At 43.4% G+C, this 23,587-nt stretch overlaps 1 protein-coding gene and 1 long non-coding RNA gene across 12 annotated transcripts in view; one reads left to right on the top strand and one right to left on the bottom strand.

The window, feature by feature from the left end:
* LOC147032852 (3',5'-cyclic-AMP phosphodiesterase 4C-like) overlaps positions 1–23,587 on the bottom strand; it is a 638,164-nt gene that overhangs the window by 276,709 nt on the left and 337,868 nt on the right. The gene's annotated exons all lie outside the window — the stretch shown is intronic.
* LOC147032853 (uncharacterized) lies at positions 10,258–12,201 on the top strand. Its single transcript, XR_015055380.1, has 3 exons — positions 10,258–10,436; positions 10,819–10,947; positions 11,136–12,201. It is a non-coding gene; the product is annotated as an uncharacterized LOC147032853 (long non-coding RNA).

The raw sequence follows: 23,587 nt of genomic DNA, 5'->3' as shown, positions 1-23,587 counted from the left end.
CAAACAACCACACAGTCTGTTCCTTCGCTCCCGTAAACGACGACTGGATTGGGGCATTGTGTTTATCTATAAATGCGCATAAGAAATCGAGAAATTATTATAATACAGTAAGTCATTACCATCCGGAAGTCCGTACGTTGTAACCCGTAATGGGGAACGCGGCTGAGGTTCTCTTCCCCATCGGCCACGCCTACGCATCAACGTGTCTTGTCATTGGTTGGTAAATAAATGGCCACAGCAACGTGTCTTGTCATTGGTTGGTAAATAAATGACCATAACTTGGGAAGCACTTGTCCAATTAATATCAAACCTTGAAAAGGCACATACTCAGGTCCCCAGCAATATACCTGGCAAGTTTCAATTACATCGGACCAGTGGTTGTCAAGAAACAGCGGTCACAGACAGACAGACACACACAGACAGACACACACACACACACACACACACACACACACACACACACACACACACACACACACACACACACACACACACACACACACACACATACACACACACACTTTCTACTGGTCCTATTCTCTGTTACATCCTGATCCATTCTGGGTTCTAGTTCCTTCCACGAGCCTCGACTATATACCAAAAAAGACAGCAACACCACCAACTAGAATGGCACTCGGTGGAGCGCACACTCCGCCAGGTTGAGCAGTCTGTTTTGTTTCCCATCGATAGGTCGGATCTGAATCTGGACCTGAACCAAAAACTAATTGGCCTTCCAACCAACTCAACCACCAAGTTTTGTCAAAATCCATCCACAACATTTTGGAATATGTTGCTACATATCATTTTCGGCCTGATCTCTCAATGGTGGAGAAAAAGGCAAAAAACAAAATTAAAAAATTATCGCATCCAGATCTTCATTAAAATCAAAACAAATTCGTTCTTGTGAAACAACCAACCTGTCCACTGAGTTTTGTCCAAATCTGTGCATAATTTTTTGAGTTATCGTGCTTACAGACAAAAAGACGACAGATAGGAGTGGAAACCCTCTTATCTGCCTCCATCCTCTGCCGTACCATCAGTCATCCCTCAGACTGGCATGCAGCAGCTTCTTCGCTCACTGCAGATCTGAATAAAACAAACTGGTTCAACACATGGAACATGTCTTTCAATCCGGACAAATCTCACACTCTCACTATCTCTCTCCAAAAGGACCATTTAGAACCCCCCCCATCCACTTTCTCAACAATCCTCTCAAAGAAGTCCTTTCGTTCAAGTTTCTGGGTCTCACTATCTGCCATGATCTTTCCTGGGAAAGCCACATTTCAAACCTCACCTCCAAAGCCAGTCGCCGACTGAGAATCCTCCGTCGTGCAAAGTCCTTCCTCGGCCCACCTGAGCTCCTGACCACTTACAAAGCTTTTGTCCGCAGCCTAATGGAGTACTGCTCTCCACTCTGGGCTGGTGCTCCTGCCTTCTACCTTTCTCAGCTTCACGCTGTGGAAACCAAGGCATTTCAGATCATTGGCATCTCCCGCGATGAGACTGAGTCTTTGGGCCTCTCACCGCAGGTTGGTCGGTGGTCGTTCTCTCTTCTACCATCTCCTCTCCAGTCTCGCCCCCTCCCCCTGCTGTGTCTGCGATTTATCCCCACTACATTTCCGCAAGGGGCTCAAGGTCCACCAACAACCCCCTTCTGGCAAAACTACAAAAATCATGAATCACTGCTCACCTTCACTCTTTCATTCCTCTTTTTCCCCACCTTTGGAATAAACTCCCTCACTCTATTCAATCCCATTCTTCCCTCCAGGCCTTCAAAACAGCTCTTCCTCTTATCATCCCCCATCCAAATCCTCGATCTTTTCTACCCCCGTTAATCCACCCAAACACACTTCCTTCAAATTCCCTGCTTTCCTTCCTGAAGATCCCTGTAATGTCCATCTTCTATTCCCCATGTTCCCTGCACAATCCCACTCCCTTCCACTGATCTAATGTCTGTGTTCCCCATTGTTTTGTCCTTCCCACTCCCGCCCCTCTTGTCTCATGCCACCCCCCCCCTTGCTGTGTGTTGTGTGTTTGCTGTCATATGAGCCTCGACAAGGTTTACCCCCAAAAAAAACAACAACCTCACCTTTGGTGGCGGAGGTAACAACAACAGCACCAGCAAAAACAGCAGCGGTAACAGTCATGAAGAGTGTGATGCACCCTAATGAACAGCATGTGCCTTGCACTTCATTCACGTCAACATTTGGAGGCACCATTTTTAGCTCCACCACTAAAGTTGGAAGGGGGTTATGTTTTCATCCCTGTCTGTCTGTCTTTGTGCAGGATATCTCAAAAAGTTGGAGACACATTTGGATGAAATTTTGTGGACAGGTTGTGTGTGTGACAAGGACAAAACTGCTTAGATTTTGGTGAAGATCCGAATCCGGATCTGGCTACCAGAATTTTTTTAAGTGATTCTTCATCATTGATAAGGCCCACAAACGATATATAGCACGATATTTCAAAAATGTATCGGGCCAGATATGTTCTTGTGGACCAGGCATCGCGTGGCGGGGGTATGCTCTCCACCGAGTGCCCTCCCAGTTGTGACTTTAATGACAATGGACGAAGTCCATTTACTGCGCGTTCATGGTGAAGACATATTCACACAAATTTAACAGGGATGAAGCGAGTTGGTTTGCACGTTGCTGCAATTGTAAGAAGAATGATCATTGAGGCGTGCAGGACATCACGAACGTGTGTGCATAATTTGTGAGTATGCATTCAGATTTGCATCGTTTCGCGTATTTTGATTGAATATTAAAAATGACAACACCAACGCTCATACCCGCAACGGATTGCCAATTTGTATTTGTATTGTGTCCCATTTTTATTAATTTTGTTGTGAGTACCGGTACTCTGATTGGGTGTCTGCAAAAGCAAGTGCACACGTACACACACTGATAAACATAAATGTAGTATAGCTCCTTTCAAACACTACATTCCTGTTTTGCATACTAATGGTGGCAGCCAGCACAACTGACAATTGCAATCTTGGTACAGTATACTGTGCTTGTGTGAATGTCCAGTAATGTGAAATGGTTTTCTTGTTTGGAAAAATCGGTTTCACGACTTGGACTATTTACATTAGATGGCCACCATTTTGGATGAAAATCATTCCCAAAGCAATTGATGTAACAATTGTTCTCCGCGTGAATGCCCGCAGATATTAAGAGAGAAATTCTGATCTTTCCGTCTTTCACATGCCGGGAAATAACAGAAATCACATGGATACGTACGTTTCTGTAATGTACACGCAAATAAAAACAAGATGGTCATGAGGAAGATGACTGTCTTGTTACTAGTCCAATATGCTTATCGTTCAAAGGTGATGATTGCACATGGAAAAGATTGGGAGTGGTGATGGACGTTATGATACTGTATGTGGTGAGAGTAAGCAGTTGTGGTTGCTCGGAGAGGTGGCTTGGGGATTTTTTTTAACAGGAAAAGTGTACAAATAAATGAGGAGGCCAAATGTTTGATTGATATGACGGTGCTGGGAAATACAAGGACTCCAAATATGATGTTCACTGGCTGTGACTATAACTGGCATCCACCATAATATGAGCAAAGCATGTGAAATATTGGTGCTTCACACCTCGGTGTCTGGAAATTGCTTGGGTGATAATTCATTCATCAATGCTGAACAACAAGGCAGGATAATGGAATTAAGCTATTATTACTGTAGAGTGTATAAATAAATAAATAAATATATATCTTAAAATCATATTAACACAATGCAGCTCAAATGGTAAGAAAAACAAGTCGCCCTTTCTTTGTCTATTCCTGTTTGTCCCATTGCTGCACTTCATGAGCAAAACAATCGATTAACTTCCATAAAAACCTCACACATTGATTTTCCACGAGGGTTTTCTACATTATCTACAAGGCTGATCGAAGAGATCGTCTATAATGTTGCATGAGACAATGACATTAGGAGATCGTATATAACGTCACAAGAGACATTAAGACAGCCATTTACAAGGCTATTTCAACTCAGTGAGGTCACAACAATGTAGCACACCGAATGCTTGTTTAGGGCTGGTAAGGATGGCCTTGAGGGAAGCACATTGACCTCCAAGCTGTCTTGCCTGGACTAGAGTCTCGGTCCAGTTATACACTGTCATCGTGGGATTTCACAGGCAGGTGTCTGTCTGCCGGAAATATTTGCTGGATGTTCACGATGCCACGGTGTCCATCGCAAATCCTGAACAAATTACAAATTTCTGCCCTAACCAGAAGAAAGTATCACATCGGCAGCACAGCCGCACCCTCAACCAATGATGCAGTCTTCTCCGGCATACGAACGAACAAAGAATGCTTGTTTAAGAAGCATAGTTAGGAGGTAGGTTTTTATTCCATCTAATAAGTCACCCGCCGGTTTCACTAGAGGGGACTATACTATAGGTTTGCTCTCCACCCGTCCGGCCCATCTGTGGGTTTTCAGACTCTTTCCCCATACCCTTTAACATATTCAAATTAAACTTGGTGCATGGCTTTATTATGATATGTTACAGAAGAAGTTCGAGTTTCAGGGAGTTTCGTCAATTTTTCACAGAGTTATACCATTTTTGGTCTTGGAACATATCATCAGTCGGGCACATGCATTGCAAAGCAATTGATGAAGCGTATTGTTTTTGAGGTCAAAAGGTCAAAATAGGCCCAAGGTCAATAACTACGGTGGTATTTCTAAAATCCTCAATTTTCATCCGATTGACTTGAAATCTGAAGAGGATTTTCAGTTCAGGTCATTGAATTCAACCACCAGTTATTTTTGAAGTCAACATCGATCAAAAGGTCAACATAGGCCGAATTTCTTAAATTGTCAATTTTCATCCGATTCACTTGAAATTTGAAGAGGATTTGCATATTTGGTCATTTAATTCAACCACCAATTATTTTTTGAGGTCAAATTTGTTTTATGGATTTTGCAAGTGTCGTGCTCTGCACGACGTCTTCCTGTTTGTTTGTTTGTCTGCAAATAACTTTAGTGTTTATCTCCGCAACCGCTTGTCGGATTGAGAGAAAATTTTCACTATAGGAGCGACTACTCATGCAGAATGTTTTAATGATAAAAATGACGTCATAGATCACGTGGTGTGGCAGCCATGATGGAAAAATGGAAATACTCTGGACTTCTGTATCTCCGAAACTGCACCAAGGAAAAAATTGAAACTTGGCAGATGGCAAGTAGTCCTCATGCGGAATGAGTGTGATTTTTTTTATGACATCATAATTGCATACAAACAACACCACATCTGATTTGGATGAAATTTTTGAGCATCATCCATCTAGGGATAAATTGATCCACAGAATAAAAATTAATGATGTCATCAGTCATGTGGTTCGGAAGCCATATTGTTGAAGAAGAAAAAACCTTCATGTTCCCCAAGGTTTGGGGATACCAGGGTATTCACAAATATAATTGATAGGTCACATGGTCTGGAAGCAATATTGGATTGAGCGAAAATCTATTTAAAATTCCTTCTCTTGAACCGCTTCATCGATCAACGTGAAACTTCACAATTATTATCTCGTAATGATGTGGAATATATACAGTATTTTAAATTTCAAACTGATCGGACACATGGTCTGGCAGCCAGAATTATTTGTAATTTTGATCTGGGTTCTTTTTGATGCTTTTTTTTTTTGACGAAGGCTCACGTGATGGGTTTGAGGGTAGCAGCTGGAACCCGAATCCTATCCAGGTTCCTCCTGATGACTCCAGCTATGATTTTTGCTTGTTCGGGTTCCTTATGATTACTCTAATGCAGGACTGTACCGATTTGGTCTTCCATTTGATTTGAATTGAATTTATTTTTCTCCCATTCTAAATTCAATGGAATAATAATGCCATGAGTTAGGATCAAGCGTCCGTTCAAAGCGGGGTTGCTTCAAAGCGGGACGTCTTGGTACCCGGTCATCTCTGCCAGCAGTTATAAGGTGGTAGTTATCGTTATGATGTCTATAATTAATTGCATAACACACCAGTACACAAACACCACACAAAATACACCACGCAAAACAAGTCCTGGAAAGGGTCTGTAATCTCTGATTGCTCTATTCTTATTTTTCTAATTGCAAAATAGTCCATAGAAAGGAGACAAAATTTAATGGCTTAATGAAAAACTGGTCTTGCTGGTGAAGGCTCAAGTGTCGATGTGCATCCACAGACAGATAGAATGGATGAAATCAACAGGATATTGATTGAGGGAGGCCAACCTCCATGGAAAGCAAGGAAAACGAAACATTTCAGGCCTTAATTCTTCGTCTGAGCAAAATAGAATTGACGCGTGATGTAATCACGTATTTTGGCTCTCAAGGAAAAGTTTCAATTTCCACAAATTTATTGAATTGAATTGAACGGAAACTAGACTGCTGCACACAAGATGTATGCAGTATGTGCAAACTTTGTGGCTTCCCCACACCAGTCCAAACTCATAATACAGGGTGTCCCTAAAAAAAATGACATCATTTGAAACTTGAATATCTAAGTAACTCCATGTTCCAGGCAAACGAAAGTAAATGGGCTTCATGTTGAACAATAAAATATTTATTTATCAAAATTCGAACAAGAGATTCAGAGGGATGTAGATTTTATAACCGTTTTTTCAAAACTTCACAAATGTTCAATATGCGCACCGCCTGTGCCACGACACACGTCAAGTCGGTGGACCAGCTCCTGCCAAACACGCTGTAGCATGTCTTGCGTAACGTTCTCCAGCGCCTCAGTGATTCCCTGCTTAAGTTCCTCTAGGCTTGTAGGAAGAGGGGGGATACAGACCAGTCCTTTCACATAGCCCCATAGAAAAAAAATCACAAGGTGTCAAGTCAGGTGAACGTGGTGGCCATTTCAACAGCACGTTGTCATTATCACTGGCACGCCCAATCCATCTTCCTGGTACATCCTCATTGAGATAAGAATTAAACATTCAACTTAGTTAGTTTTTACACATTTTGTTACAATTTGAGATCATTTGAATGAGAATTAGCTATGTTATTAGACTACGAAATGATGTCATGTTTTTTTAGGGACACCCTCTATTAAAATCAGACCGACTCATTCAAGAGATAAAGTAAAAATGGCAAAAATAGTACTTGTTAACTGCTTTATATTTTGTTTTTACTCCCATTACATTTGCTTGATGAAGATGTGAAAAAGAAAAGGGTCACATTGATCAGCCCCATCTAACAAGATTACTCATCATCGTTCATATGCATCATGTAGCTGTGGGTTCCATCAGTTCTTGCAAGGGCACATTTGTGCTGCTGATATAATGCCTCCTGTAAGTTAGAGCAAGAATTTAGAATTTGTTCAGTGTGCCGGCGATAGCTCGCCCACTCTTCGCAAAGGACACCATGGGATCTTTAACATCCACCAACTAATTCCGGCAGAAGGGATTCCCATTAAACATACATCCAAGGGACAGCACACACATTGATGCTTTGCCGTGCTTGCAAAACACAGGATGACAGTTTTTAGCTGGGCCGAGATTCGAACCCAGACGAGAACAGCTCAAAGGTAAGCGTGCTACCTGTGCACCATTCTCTCACCAACAGCAGCCAAAATGCAATGCCACTGAGGCATTCGATACGTAACTGGAACGGCGCTCAGTCGAGCGAATACCTCCACCCGGCTGAACAGTTTATGTTTTATAACCCATTGATAGGCTGGATCCAGATACAGATCTTCAGCAAAATCTAATCAATTTGTCCTTGTCACACACTCAACCCGTCCACCAAATTTCGTCTGAATCCTTCCATAACTTTTTTCAGATATCCTGCACACAGGCAGACAAACGGACAAACAGGGGTAAACACATGACCTCCATCCACTTTTAGTAGCGGAGGTAATAAAGGTGATAGTGGGCATACTTTGCACTCATCTCTTAACACCTAAAATATCAGTGATATCCAAGTTTCTCATCAGGAATATCGATGGAAAGAAGCTGCTACGGGCCGGTCAAAATGCGACTCACATTTTTATAATAGATGACAATGCTTTCCTTTTGTCCCCATTGTGTTTCCTCTCATACACTAACAGCTGCTTCTTGGGCCAGGCTTGTCACTGTTACTGTGGCAACAAAGCCCGGGGCAAATTCTGAGCATTGTTTGGGGCCCGAACATTTAAAATAGTCTCAATGGTTCCCAAGTGGATTGAAGGACCATGAACTTCACCACAAGAAAGCAAGATGGCAAGTGTTCATGTTGTAGCAAAGAGAAACGTGTACAAACACTTGATAATAGATTTCTCAAAGTAAAAATCCTCCTTCATAGCCAATTATTTGGACCATTACTCCCTTTCGAGGTCAGTTGCTCTGATTTTCCTTCGACGTGTCGCTCTGTCTGCTGCAGTCTCCATCCTCACACCAACCAGCTACATTAACTTTCAAATAATATCCCTCCATCACAACCTTTGTCTCTCTCTCTCTCTCTCTCTCTCTGCTCCGTTTTACAATCCAAGGGCTTCATCTGATACAGTCCTTATTGGGTCTCTCTCTCAATCAATCTCAACGTGCTTCATCTCCCCTTAAACATTGATTGTCTAATTTTCACCGATATCTTCCGAACACCATACCATATCAGAGCCATATCCCGAGACATATCGCGTGCTTTCGACACAGTCTGGTACCCTGCCATGCTCAACCAAACTCTCTTCCTATGGTATCCAAGGCCATCTCCACTCATGGCTCGCAGACTTCCTCTCCTGCCGCAGTCACCGTGTGGCCCTAAATGGAGTTCTTTCATCCCCTCTTCCTGTCCAGGCTGGAGTTCCTCAAGGTAGCGTTCTGGGCCCTGTTCTTTTTCTGGTTTCATCAATGATCTCTCCGACTCTGGAAAATCCTCTACATCTCTTTGCTGACGACTCCACCCTCTGCCGTACCATCTGTCATCCCTCAGACCGGCAAGCAGCAGCTTCTTCACTCACTGCAGATCTGGGTAAAATCACAAACTGGTCCAATACATGGAACATGGCTTTCAATGTTGACAAATCTCACACTTTCATTATGTCTCTCCGATAGGACCATTTCGAACCGCCCCTCCTCCATCCATCCACTTTCTCAACAATCCTCTGGAAGAAGTCCTTTCTTTCAAGCTTCTGGGTCTCACTCTCTGCCATGACCTTTCCTGCGAAAGCCACATTTCCAACCTGACCTGCAAAGGTAGTCGCCGACTGTGAATCCTCCATCATGCAAAGTCCTTCCTTGGCCCAACTGAACTCCTGACCACTTACAAAGCTTTCGTCCACAGCCTGATTGAGTACTGCTCTCCCCTCTGGGCTGGTGCTCCTGCCTCCCACCTTTCTTGGCTTCACGCTGTGGAAACCAAGACATTTTGGATCATTGGCATCTCCCGCGATGAGGCTGAGTCTTTGGGCTTCTCACTCTCTTACCGCAGGCAGTTTGGTAGTCTTTCTGTCTTCTATCGTCTCCTCTCTGCTCTCGCCCCCCCCCCCCTCTGCTGTGTCTGCGATTTGTCCCCACCATATTTCCGCAGGGTGCTCAAGATCCACCAACAACCCCCTTCTGGTAAAACTACCAATATCACGAATCACTGCTCACCTTCGCTCTTTCATTCCTCTTTTTCCCCACCTTTGGAATAAACTCCCTCACTCTGTTCAATCCCATTCTTCCCTCCATTCCTTCAAAACAGCTATTCACCACCATCCAAATCCTTGATCTTTTCTGCCCCCGTTAATCCACCCCAAAAACAAACCTCCTTCAAATTCCCTGCTTTCCTTCCTGAAAGTCCCTGTAATGTCCATATTCTATTCCCGATGTTCCCCGCCCCATCCCTCTCCCTTCCACAGATCTCCTAATGTCTCTGTTCCCCACTGTTTTGTCCTTCCCACTCCCGCCCCTTTTGTCTCATGCCCCCCTTGCTGTGCGTTGTGTGTTAGCTCTCATACAAGCCTTGACAAGGTATACAAAAAAAGACCAACTCCTTTTTTTTATATCCTCGTCCCTTTTTACTGTAATTTCCTTACTGACACACCAGGAGGAGGAGGAGATTGGGACCATACTCTGTGCAGAGCGTTGGTGCTGCTTAAGCAGTCTCGTTGGCCATTGCGCACAATCCTGGACGGGTCGCCACTCCGTTCATCCACCTAAATATCCTCATTTCCATTCTCTCCAATATTCTTTCTTCTAATTTTCACAAAGCCTACATCTCTGATGCATACACACAATTAGAACAGCACTTGGTAGAGAGCATACCTCCGCCAAGCTGAACCGTTTACATTTTGTCTCCCACTGATAGGCCTGGATCTGGATCTGGACCTGAACCAACATGGAATCGTCATCGACCCAACTCAACCACCAAGTTTCATCTGAATCTGTCCATAACTTTTTGAGATATACTGTTCACAGACAGACAGACAAACAAGCAAACAGGGGTGAAAACATAATTGCCGTCCACCTTTGATGCCGGAGGTAATTACTAGTCATACCAAAGTCAACAGATTTTTTTTTATACGTTTACTTTAAATTTTAGTGGCATCCTTTTGTTGCATACCGCCCCAGAATCTCACCACCATTTTTGCCATCTTGCCTTCACTCTATTCCTTATCCCCAGTTCACAACTACCCCCTTCACTGAGTAATGACTCAAAATATTAAAAATCATCAGCCTTCTTCATTCTCTCTCCTGTCTTTTAAACACCGCGCACACTTCATTCCTTGTTCCCATTCCCTTCATTCCCACATACATGATCATGAAATAAACATCAGAGAATAGAGAGCAGATCTTTGACGTTATCACACTTTGACCTCAAACTCTTCTATTTTACCTCTCCCTGTTCTCACTGTTGTAACAGTTCCCTGGTACAAAGCCTGGATTAACCTCACCATCTTCTCCAGCACTCCCTTTTCCCTCAAACAGCAGTACACAACCTCTCAAGGAACCCTATCAGAAGCCCTCTCAAAATCAATGAAGGCACAAAAAGGTTTTATATTACCCTCCATGGCTTTCTCCTGCACCTGCACCTGCACCTGCACCTACCTCGTGACAAAATTTGCATCTACAGTTTTTGTACAAGGCATAAAATGTTGTATCGAGCCTAGAATGAAATCTCATTCCAGCTCTAAACTGTTATCTTGGTGGTTTTTTTGTTGTTTTTTTTTTTGATGGCAGGGCGATTCATCAAGGTGTGATTCATCGTTTCGTATTTCGCAGAGGGGATGCCCAGTTTAAGGACCATCCGAGGGAGACAGACTCTGATGCAAAACTCCCTGTCTGTAAAACACCAGCATGACAGTTTGTGGTCGGGTTGAGATTTGGACCCATAAGAGACTCAAAGATGAGTATATGACCTATGAGCTCCACTGCCATCCCCATATAATATGTTCTTAGTGATTCTATCGACCGGAACAAAATGTTCAAGATTTGTTGGTGAAATCCACATTGTCCTATTCGTGAGTGAGGATCATCGTTAGTAATTTTTGGTCCAGTTGGGTTTGAACAAAAGCTTTACATAAGTAATACCTTTTAAGTTCCGACTAAAAGAAAAATGCAAACAGGCACTATTCTTTTTTCTCTTCCGAGTATATAATCTCCCTGCCTGAGCAAGAAAACAAAAAACCTCTCCTGTTGTTGGTGTTGGTGTTGTTGTGTTTCCCCAGTCAGTTCTGCTCAAACAGGCTTGCAGCACGGAGACGGCCAATCGATCTCCCAGGAGAGACCCAGAGACCCCTCACATCTATGATGTTGTGCTCTTGTCTAAGTGGAGCCAGGACCACGCAGTCTTCCATAATGAGTGTACGGCGGTCTGCTGGAGGTTGCTGGTGTCGTCAGTGGTGACGTCGAGTATGTGCTTGTCGTGTTGGAGCTGTGGGTGGTTGTGATCAGTCATTGCACACTTGGGCTTCTTGCAGGCTGAAGAGGGCCCACTTGAAAAGAAGAAGGCTCCTTAAATTACCTTGCTGGGTGTGTAGAAGAAAACTCATAAAGATTGTGTCGCCGGTAACCAGAGTACTTCCCCCAAGCTCAACAGCTGTGTTTGTATGAAGTTAACTCTGGTGTTGTTCCGTATTTGTTTTTTTTTTTCTGCATATGAGTGGGTGATTTGTGTTGTCTCTCCTCTATGAGCCTTATAGTGGGGCAGATAACAGCAATTTTTGAGAGGAATCGTGCAAACGATGATACAAGCATCAAATTTGGCACATTTGTTCTCCAGGGGACTCTAATCAAATCTGCCTGATTGGCCATTTGAAAATCCAAATTTTTCAAAATTTGGATTTTCAAATGGCCAATCAGGAAGATTTGATCAGAAAGCCCTGCAGAACAGAAATGCCAAATTTGATGCTTGTATCATAATTTGCACGATTTTTCTACTATCTACTATACTATAACACCCTGTAATAAAAAAACAACTTTCTTTTAACATCACTACTTACATTAAACTATAGTCTTTAGATATAAGAAAGGAATATTATTTTGTAACATATTTCTCAGCTGATGAGTAGACTTCCCGTTGCATCTTATGGAAACATACTACATAGAGAGGTTGAAAACTCAACATTATTTTCTGTATCACTATAACACTGCATGTGTATGGCAGAGTCGTAAGGGAAACATACAATACATCACCTGCCAGAGAGGTCTTCTATCATAAAGCAGGCCAATGTGCCAGTGTCTTGGTTTAATTCAAATTTCAGGCTCACAGTCTATATTCCCATGGTCGAGGTGCTCATTCATCACCATTTAGACAGAGTACTTGTATAAAACTACGCACAGTGAAAAAGCTCTTTGAGAATTACATTTGTCTGCGAATAAACCTGTTAGTGATGCAAAAACCCACAACATCCAATGAAACAGCTTCCATACAGTCCATGTTAAATTCTGTAATTATTGATGGTTAAAATCTACAAATATGAGTTATGTTTCCAATACAACACAATCAAACTTCTCTTCTTGATCACAGTGAAACTTTTTGGAAATGGCAATGCATATGCATCCACAGAGCATAGAGCCATGAATATATAAAACTCATAAATAGCGATGACATAGCAGACAGAAAGCAGGAAGAGCAATGATGTATTTTCCTTTTTATTGAAGATTTTTATGTGAAATGTAGCTTGGGTGAAATACAGCTCAGGAAATGCAGCTGTTAATGGTGACATGCATGACCTTATTAAATGACTTTTGTTCATGTGCTGAGATGAGGCAGATAAAGAGCATCAGTGTTCCTTGAAGGCAGATAGCTCGGCTTTTCATTTGGTTTATAGTATAATTATTAGGAAAGTATTGTCACGTTTATGGCTCCCGCCCAACACCACAAGCAATCTTCGACAGGAATTGTACATGCCATGAGTTAATCCCATGAATATCCAAACTATGAGGCCAAATTTAGACAGCACATTCCCTAAAAAGATTGGGTGACATGCCTTTGTCAACTTTCATGTTTCTAACACATGTGATTGGCCAAAATAGGTGATTACTTTAATTACTTTCCCTCCAGGAGTTCACCCTAATCCGAATCATCAGCACGGGAAAGACGGCAGAGCCACGCACACGTAACTTAAGAGATCAATACAAAAATAAGAATTTATTCATGAAACAAATTCATGTGGAATCTTGGATGAAGGCAATAAAAAATAGAGGACCAATTGTCTTAGAGCAAACCTGGCTGGTTGCCAAAGCGTGGAGTGACAGATGGATCAGGGTAAAAATAAGAACTGGATGTGGAATACCGATTTTAGGTCATTGACAATGTTCCATCCATCCATTGGGACCGTACTCTGTGCAGAGCATTGGTGCTGCCTCACCAGTCTCCTGGCCTCTTGGGCACAATCCTGGACGGGTCGCCACTCCGACACAGGATACCAGCAAGCTGGCACTCATTTTGCTGACCTCAGAAGGATGACAGGCAGAGTCAACCCCATCTGGTATTAATTCCACAGCCAAGTGGGATTTGAACTCAAGATCCAAGGATCCCAAACCCACCACCCTAACCATTAAGCCAACACCAGGCTAACTATTAAGCTAACACCAGGCATATTGACAATGTTCAAAGCAGTGTGACCACTCCTCATTTTCATAAATGCCAAGGTGAGCCAATGAAAAAAGCCAAGAATTCACAAGGTTTCGGAAAAGCGATGATAATAGAAAACCTATACGCCAAGAAAACCTATAGAAAACCAAGACGCCAAGGTGAACAACGAATAGCCAAGATCTTGTGAAAAAAGCCAAGGAGTGGTCACACTGGTTGAAAGTGGTGCATCTCCCTGCTGTCTATAAACCTCGTTTTCTAGAAATTGCCTACTTCCTGCATGATGTCATTTCCTGTTGTGTCAAAAGTAGTCCTATTTTATAAGGTGCAACTCCAAGGTAATTCATAAATAATTAATATTTTTCAAGATATGCCTTCTTTCTGTATTATGAAATCACTGGTGGCCACATTATGTTTCAGATAAGCTTCTTTTAGTCGAACGTTCCCAGAGGAAGTCGATCACATATGTTAAATTTTGTATTGATCAGTTAAGTGGTTTCAAAGAAGAAAGTTTTTAAAGATTTTCTTGTGATCCAATATGGCTGCCATACCACATGACTGATGTCATTGTTAACAAACTATATTTCAATTGGGTAGTTAATCACAAATTTAAAGTTTCGCACTGATGCATATAATTTAAGCAGTTTGAGAGAAGATGATTCTTAAAGTTTTTCCTGAAATCCAAAATGGTGGCCAAACTGGATCAAAATTCAAGTACTTATGGGACCTATAAACCTTTCGACGACCTACTTATCGATAGAAAGGGAGGATGTCATCAACAAACTTGAGTTCGACCACACCAAAGATTTTAGATAAGTTTGGTCACAATCCCATCAGCAATTTTGGAGAAGTTGCAAGTGCTTATGGAGGGATGGATGGATCGATGGAAGGACGGACTGCCGAATGGACGATCCGCCATCTCAAAAGCTCACCTGAACTATGTACCAGGTTTTTTCATGTATGTACCAGGTATGTACCCAACTATGTACCAGGTATGTACCCAATGCCCCAGCTAAAATCAAGATACTGAAAAAAGAAACTAATCCCTAACTAGGGCTCCACACATAAAACAAACGTTCACACAAGACTGGGCAAGTGATTAAATCCCAGGCTGAAGTCCAGGCAAATATAGGCAGCTCATGAGGGCAGAGAATCATGGCAGCAGAGATACAGACCAAGCTAAAGAATAATGCCAAAGGCAAACCAATCAACAGCTCAAGAGCCTGCACGAGCTCTGATTCCTCATTCCTATGAACCCGACACCACCACCCCCTCAATCGCCTTTAACTTTCAAGGTGTAATTCTCTTTATAGACCTCAGTTTACCTTTACACATATTACACGGCCATTATGAGGAGGAGAGGAGGAGATTGGGACCATACTCTGTGCAGAGTGTTGGTGCTGCTTAAGCAGTCTCCTTGGCTATTGGACACAATCCTGGACGGGTCGTCACTCCGACACAGTACACCAGCATGCTGGCACTCATTTTGCCGACCTCAGAAGGATGACAGGCCGAGTTACCCCCAAATGGTATTAATTCAACAGCTGAGTGGGATTTGAACTCAGGACCCTCAGATCCAAAGCCCGCCACCCCAACCATGAAGCCAACACCATTAGGAGACAATGCGACAATGTGGATGTGGAGAAAACATGCAACATCTATACACGATGACAGCATCTCGCCCAATCCACAACGATGAATCTGACCCGATCAGTGCCGCCAAGCAGCGTGGTCCAATCATGGGCTGCCTTGCTCACTACTACTAGGAGGGGAGCAATGCTCGAGGGTGTGCCTCCCCCAATGAGCATGCAGAGGTGCAGTACTTCCTCCTCTTCCACCAAGGTGTGAGGGGAGGGTAGGGGAAGGCACGTCATGGTGTGGATGTGTACAATACCTAAAGTCTCTCTCCCCTGGCAACCACCTGGTTCAATATGAGACATGTGAAGGGACATTCTTAACCTCACTTGTCAAAAGTGGACAAGGCTCATCTGTTGCATGGGCCATATGCCAGACATTTATCTCCAACACACATCCTTAATACATGTAAAATAATCCTAAATTATGCAATTCACATTCAAGGCCCGAGGGTCTATACCTGAATTCAAATAAGAGAGCCCTCCCCCTCCACCCCCCATCATCAGAAGCACAACACAATTTGATAATTACACTGCTTTGGTGGTGAAAAACACCACGGCATCCACGATAGCAGGGGAATGCGCCAAGCCATGTTTAATCGATGACTTTTCAAAGAAAGAGCTCCGCAGATCATTACAACAGACCAATGCCCAAGAGGAACGCAAGGGGCCATGGTAACATCTATTTTCACAAATTTACATTCACTTCAGCCCAGAACAAGGCTGCCTCTGCATTTGTTTAAACATTGATCGAGGAACATTGGCAAAGCTTGTCGGTGCATAAATTCAATGCAAGACAAAGATATTAGTAGATAATATGAATAGACAAACATATTCCAAGAACATTCATTGACAATGAGACAAATCAAGATTTGTTAAGTGAACTGAATGATTCCCAGTATCATGAGCCACGGTATAAGATGCGAACACCCAAACAGGCCAATTATTCTCATGCATTTTTAGAGCGGATAAAGTTTTGAAATCAATTTTACAAAATGGAACATTTCATTCCGGTTTCTCAAATCTCCATTTTTTAAATCATCTCACCTCTCTATAATTGATAAGATGTTCGAAAGAATTTTCTGCAAAAAGAACTTCTTCTTTTGAAGTTGCCTCTTAGGCCAAACTCAGATGACATTGATCCTCAACTTCAAGTCCTCTCGATCAAGCATTGTTGCGTGAGATCCTCTGTCTCCAGGCCCATATCCTTCTTCAAGATGTTGATGTAGATGAGAACTGGTCTGCTCTGCGTCGGCCTTACAAGTTTTGGTGTCCAGAATATAACATCGGAAACCGGTTCGCTTTTGCGGCAGCAGCGGTGCCCAGCAATCCTGAGACATCTAATTTTAACCGACAGCGTCGGAAAAGAACATAACAATAAAGCTCGTTATTTTTCATAGCTTCAGACCAATGGACATCGAAAGATGAACAAAGAAGTCAAGTTTAGCATCCATCAAGAACGCAAAAAGGAACACTTGCAGGGAATCCCATTGGTATAGATCATACAAAGCCTCTTTAGATCGAAGCTCTTCACCGCTACCCAATTCCTCATACATCTTTGACTGAGATGAAGCTGTGAAGGACTTACTGCAAACAGAGCACTTGTATTCGGCTTTTCATTGACGTGCAATATTTCATGAATCTTTAGATAGAATGAAACTGGAACATGTTTTTTTAACAGATCGGCTCTGGTATGGCTTCTAATCTTTGTGAGTCATCTCACATTGCACGGTGTCTCTTGCGAAGAGTCGGTGAATTATAATTGTCAGTCTGGTTGAATTCCAAATTCCTGATAGTTGAACATTAAACCTGGCCACCTGGTTCCAGAAAGACTTAGGCCAGAACTGCTCCCTCTGACGAACCCCACAATGAGGTGGGAAAAATTGGGTCCATTCAAAAGAACAAGAAGAAGAAGAAGGAGAAGAAGAGAAGAAGTCCATCAGCTGTGACTTCTACTGAGCCACCCATAGAACAAAGCTGGTGTCCAAAGCCAGCTGCAGAATGGGTATCCTCCATCATTCTAAAAGTCTTAATCCTTGAAAAATCAGAAACTATTCACAGCCTACAAGACCTTTCTTTGCAGCTCAATGGAGTGATGATTATCTCATGTAAAATTCTCAACATTATCAGAACCTCATATGATGAGACCAACAAAGCACAAGGCTTGTTGCTCTCACATAGCACGCAGGTATGTGGACCTCTGTTTTTATTTTAATGTCTCCACGATGGTTTCACTCCCTCTGCTTTCTCGATCCCCCAACCCTCAACAACACATCCCAGAGGGATACGTTCTTCCAGGAACACACTCCTGGTTAAACTTCCAAAATCCAGGCTCACTTAAAATAGCACACAAACCTCAACTCATTTATTCCTCACTTCTCCTACATGTGGAGCCACCTTCCAGAGGCTGCGATATCCCACTCTTCCCTCCTAGGCTTGTTCACCCCATGTTGCAGCATTTCTTTCCTGTCCGGAGGGGTGTCTTCCAGGATGACAATGCCCCAATCCACAGAGCATGTGTGGTCGCCCAATGGTTTGATGAGCATGACACTGATGTTATCCCCGTCTGTCATGGCCTTCTCATTCACCATATCTGAACCCAATCGAGCATTTATGGGATAGTCTGGAACGACACCAGAGACAGCGTTTTCCACCTCCATCAAACAGGTGTGAGTTGATTGACTTTCTCGTGGAAGAATGGTGCCGCATCCCTCCTGCAGAATGTCAGACGCTGATGGATTCAATGCCACATACAGGCCGTACTGGCCACATGTGGCGGCTCAATGCCTTATTCAGCGACTTTACGTTGGTGTTTCCATTTTTTTTGTCCACTACCTGTATGCGTTTCATTACATGCTTTCCCAAATGCTTATTTACCATTGCCATGCTGGTGTCCCCCATGCTGTTCAATCCAACATGGCAACGTGCCCCTGGGTATCTCCTGAAGTGAATGTTGTTGGTCACTTGAACAGGTGCATTTCCCAACTACAGCTGATATGCCACTGGTAACTCTGAGTGCTGAGCTACGTGGCCAGAAATCCACTCCATCTTTATGCAAATATTCATCTGCACAGAGAACATGCAAGGTGGCAATGATGTCAGTTACGTGAGCACTGCGCCCTTATAATCACTATGTATCGAAAGTGAAGGGGAAGGGGGTACATGAGACTGAAATGTTTCGTGGGGTGGAGGAAAGGGCATGGGGGTCAGAGTGGTGGGAAGTGGTTTGGAAATTCTGCCGTTCTTGAGTTTCATACCTAGAACTCAAGGCACAGTTTATTACACGAGAAACACCTGCTCCCTCTCAAGCAGGAATCAGTAAACCACTTGCACTGTGCAATGTGTACAAACGAAAATCGTAAGTTGTCTCCCAACCCTCATGGAGGGGAGGGAGTTACTTTGAACACATGGTCATCCTGCATACCGCCAAGCACATGTAAAATGTGGTGGAGATTGGCCCAGCTGTTTTCAATTCCACAAATATCAGATGTACAAACACATGCACACAAACATAATTCCCATATTGCCCCCACTCCTCCCCCCCCCCTGATGTATCATACTCTGTGTTACAAAGCGTTGGTGCTGCTCAAGTGGTTTCTAGGCCAGGAGTCATGCGTGGTGGTTTTCTATCCCTCTCCCAACAGTAGTTAGGAAAGGAAGTTGTAAGTTATTCAGGGTGGTGGCGATAGCTGACCCACCTAGTCTTCACGAAGGACACAGTGGCATCTTAAACATCCACAAGCTAATGCTGGCAAATGGAATGCCAGTTTAACGTCCATCCGAGAGACGGCACTCACATTGATGAATCACCCTGCCTGTGAAAGCTCGGTATAACAGTTTATAGCTGGGTCGCAATTATATAGACGCAGGGTGGAGGAGAGTGTGCATACTGCGTACTTCTAGGGCTCGGCCAGACCATCAGCGTGCCTTATTTTATACAGTAGGACAATGAAACTGCACAATTTAGGATGTTTTCATAAAGAAACAAGTTGAGTACAGAAACATGATTATTGGTGTTGTATTACATATCTATTATTTGTTTTAGTTATTTTGTCAAAAGTGTTAAAATTTATTTTGGCAAAGGCCGCCCTTTTTCCAGTCTTGAAAGTTACCTTTCAATGCAAGATGTGAGCAACATTCAAGAATATAAGAAAATAACAAAGTTCTTTGAAGAACAAATGTCTTTCAGGAACACATATATCAGGAGTTAGGCTGTGATGGTGCCCTCTGATGAAAACAAAGCAGTGTAAAGACGAGAGTAAGTTACCTGGGACAAGCCACCCTTATAGTCCGGGAGCCAACCTGTGTACGAGGCTGTTTTAGGGTTGGACCTTACAGCCTCTGCTATAAAATTTTACACCCCCAGGATGTTTAGATATATGTTTGCAGTTCATGAAAACCAATGTTGGCAATTCATAAGCTCTTGCGAAAAATTTTGGCGGACGTTTTTGTTTGAGGAAGATTTGAAAAATTTGATAAAACAGTAATTGTCAATAAAATTTCTAAAAAAATTTAAAAATCACATTCATTAAAAATAAATGTGAACTAAATGTAAGAATTCAATCAGTGCATTGTAAAATGACAAAAAAAATTGCCTTTGTGGAAGTAAACCTCGTAAAAGTACATAATTTTGTGAAAAATGCCTTAAAAATAACGTTTTTTGAAGATGGCCTTTAGAACTTTTCTTATCATAGGCAGATGCTGCATTAGAATACTAATTTCTCTTAATGTGATATGAACATGGTATCCATGGCTAATTAAAACAGCAAATTTGATTGAGTTCTATCAATTTTTAAAGAGAAAATTAACATTTTTGTCAACCAAAGTTACCCCTACCCCCAAAATCCTCTTACTCTATTGAACACAGTTCGGTTAAGGTTTGCTGGATCCAGGTTGGGTACTTCACAGTTCACTCTTCCAAAGGAAAATTCAATGGTGTTTGGAGTGACATGGCCCTGGAGCAGACATATAACAATGAAGGGAAGACATCTCTGTTCAAACGCATATCTCAGGCACCAGCTGCTCGAGATAAATATGTGAAGACAGCACCATTTCTCACAGCTGTATCAGAGAACATAAAGTCTATGGCTAATCTAGGCCAACAGGAATCTACTCATCATGGAGAAACACATAAGCAGGCAACAGAAGAACATATGCATGTTGAGGAGATCAAGAAAGTGATATGCCAGCAGATGATAAACCCATTCCAGTGTAACAACCAAGTGGATCTGCTCAATAGAGCAACTGGTGAGAAGGATGCTTCAAAAGACTTGGTCCATGCTCAAGCTAAGGGCATGGAAGCCATTATGAAAGCAGAAGAGGTGGTCTCTATTAAGATTGAACCACTGAAGCTGGTAACTTTCTCCTCACAGAAGAAATCAAACCCATCAAGGCAACAGAGTTTAATCAGGATCTATCAAGATGAGACTGCAACTACACGTGTGCTGTGTTTCTATCGAGATTCCGACCCAGTCACAAGACAGATTGCATTTTCCCATGAGTGGACAGAGTACCCATCATCCCTGTTTGAGGTTGATCCACGCTTAGCACAGGGGTTTGTAATGCGCAAAGGCAACAAGTCTGATTTCGTGGCAGTGCTAATTGCTGAAGCTGAGCAGGATGTTGTTTTACAGCTGCCATCATTACCACAGAGTGACCTATACACAGTTTATCTGGTAGACACAATGGCATTTGTAAATAAATACCAAAAAATGGGTGTGAAAACATTTGGTGAACTTCCCCAGCTGTATCTTCGCAAGCTCCTGCAGTTGAAACCTGAAATGTGCAACTGTGTCAACATCATTGGTGATCAGTATGATTTTGATGATAGCCATACTTTGAAGGGTGATGAGCAGCAGAGGAGAAACCAGACAGACCAGGCAAGACAATTCTCACCATCCAAGAGTCTAGAAATTCCGGACTGGAATTTACTCATGAAGAATCCAAGAAATAAAGGAAATCTTCAGAACTTCATTGGCACTTCCCTTTGTGAGAGTCCTGAAGCTATTCCGGATGGAGTGACCATCATTCTTGGTGGTATGATGGAAAACAAAGGTCACACTCTTTCCATCACATCAGCATCAAGTTCAGTTCTGGACTTACCTTGTGAAGAACATGAAGAGGCAGACACAAGGATTATTGCTCATCTTGCATATTGTGTGGAATATCTTGATCACCATCGAGCTGTTGTGCATGCAACAGATACAGACATAATTATGCTGTGTATATATCACTTCTGCTGCTTGAACACATTGCAAGAACTCTGGATACAACAGCAGAATCAATACCTACCCATTCATGAGCTGGTAGAAGTGTTGAGCAAGAAGTACCAGAAAATCCTCTTGATGTCGCAGCTACACTTCTGTGCACATATGTGTTGTGTGGATGTGACACAGTGAGCTACCCATTCAGAAGGGGAAAAGAAGAGGTCAGGTCAGGTATGGGAGCATGTGCCAGAACAGTGCGTCGCTGCGTCCACTTTCCGCCGGTACTCCAGGGGCCTCCATCTGGCCATCCCCCAGGCAGATGCCAGGCCCATCCCCATCTCCTTGAGATGATGGTCAACCTGCTGCAACCATGAGGCACGTGGTCGGCCCACTGGCCTCCTCCACTCATGAGACTCCCTCGCTGAGAGAATCTGGTGAGCAGGATCAGCATCAGGAAAACGAGCCACATGTCCATACAGCCGCAGCTGACGCTCACGGACTATGCAGGTAACAAATCTCATCCGAGTCTCTCTCAGCAACCGCTCGTTGGACACAAAATCCGACCAGCGATAGCCAAGGATTCTTCGAAGAGACCTGGTACCAAAGGAATTAAGTCTCTGTCTCAGATCCTTGGTCAAAGTCCAAGTCTCGCACCCATAGAGCAAGACTGGAAGTACCAAGGACCTGAAGACTCGGACTTTCGTCCTCCCGCACAGGTACCGGCAGCGCCACACCCCATGATCCAGTGAATCCATGACTCCCCAGGCCCGACCCAGACGTCTATTGACCTCCGGCTCACAACCTGCGGAGACATGAATATCACTGCCAAGGTAAGTGAATCTATCCACGACCTCAACATCCTCACCACAAACAGACACAGACAGGACAGCAGCATCCAAGATGTCACCGAAAGCCTGGATCTTAGTTTTGACCCAAGAAATCCGTAATCCCAACGGCTCCGACTCCTCATTCAGCACCTCGAGGGCCCCCAAGAGGATGTCTAAAGTCTCCGCAAAGATGACTGCATCATCTGCAAAATCAAGGTCCGAGATCTTGACATTGCCAAACGATGCACCGCAACTTGATCTCTCCGACATCCTCCCTAAAATCCAGTCCATACAAGTGCTGAAAAGTGTGGGGGCAAGTACACATCCCTGACGAACTCCAGTAACAACTGGAAATAAGTCAGAGATGGTACCACCACACTTCACAGCACTCTCAGTACCAGAGTAGAGTTCAGACATCAGATCGATCAGTTTCGGTGGCACCCCACGAAGACCAAGAATCCTCCAGAGGACATCCCGATTCACTGAATCGAACGCTTTACAGAGATCAACATAGGCTGCAAGCAGCCCCTGCCGAAACTCTCGTCTGCGTTCGGTGAGGACAGGAAGGGCAAGGATACGGTCAATCATTGACCTCTTTGGTGTAAAGCCTGAGTGCTCTGGACGCTGGTGCTCAAGCAGATGGTGGCGAACCCTATCAAGAATTATCCGAGCAAAGACCTTGCCCGGCACTGAGAGCAGCGTCACCCCTCGGTAGTTGTTGCAGTCTTGGCGATCACCCTTCCCTTTCCAGAGAGGGACAACAAGGCCCCTCTTCCAGTCAGTTGGGATGATGCCTGTGTTCCTGTGAAAAGAAGAGCGGCACAGGTTTCTCTGGGACTGATAGGAAACCTTCCCCACCTTGTTGATTTTGGAAGAGATAGTGAAATGGCAGCAAGAGAATGTGTCATTGATGAGGCCAGAGTATACT

Source organism: Eptatretus burgeri, chromosome 2, assembly GCF_056783735.1.
Source record: "Eptatretus burgeri isolate ZD-2024b chromosome 2, Ebu_testis_v1, whole genome shotgun sequence".
NCBI classification, from domain to species: Eukaryota; Metazoa; Chordata; class Myxini; order Myxiniformes; family Myxinidae; genus Eptatretus; species Eptatretus burgeri.
This window is presented reverse-complemented; position numbering and strand designations above follow the sequence as displayed.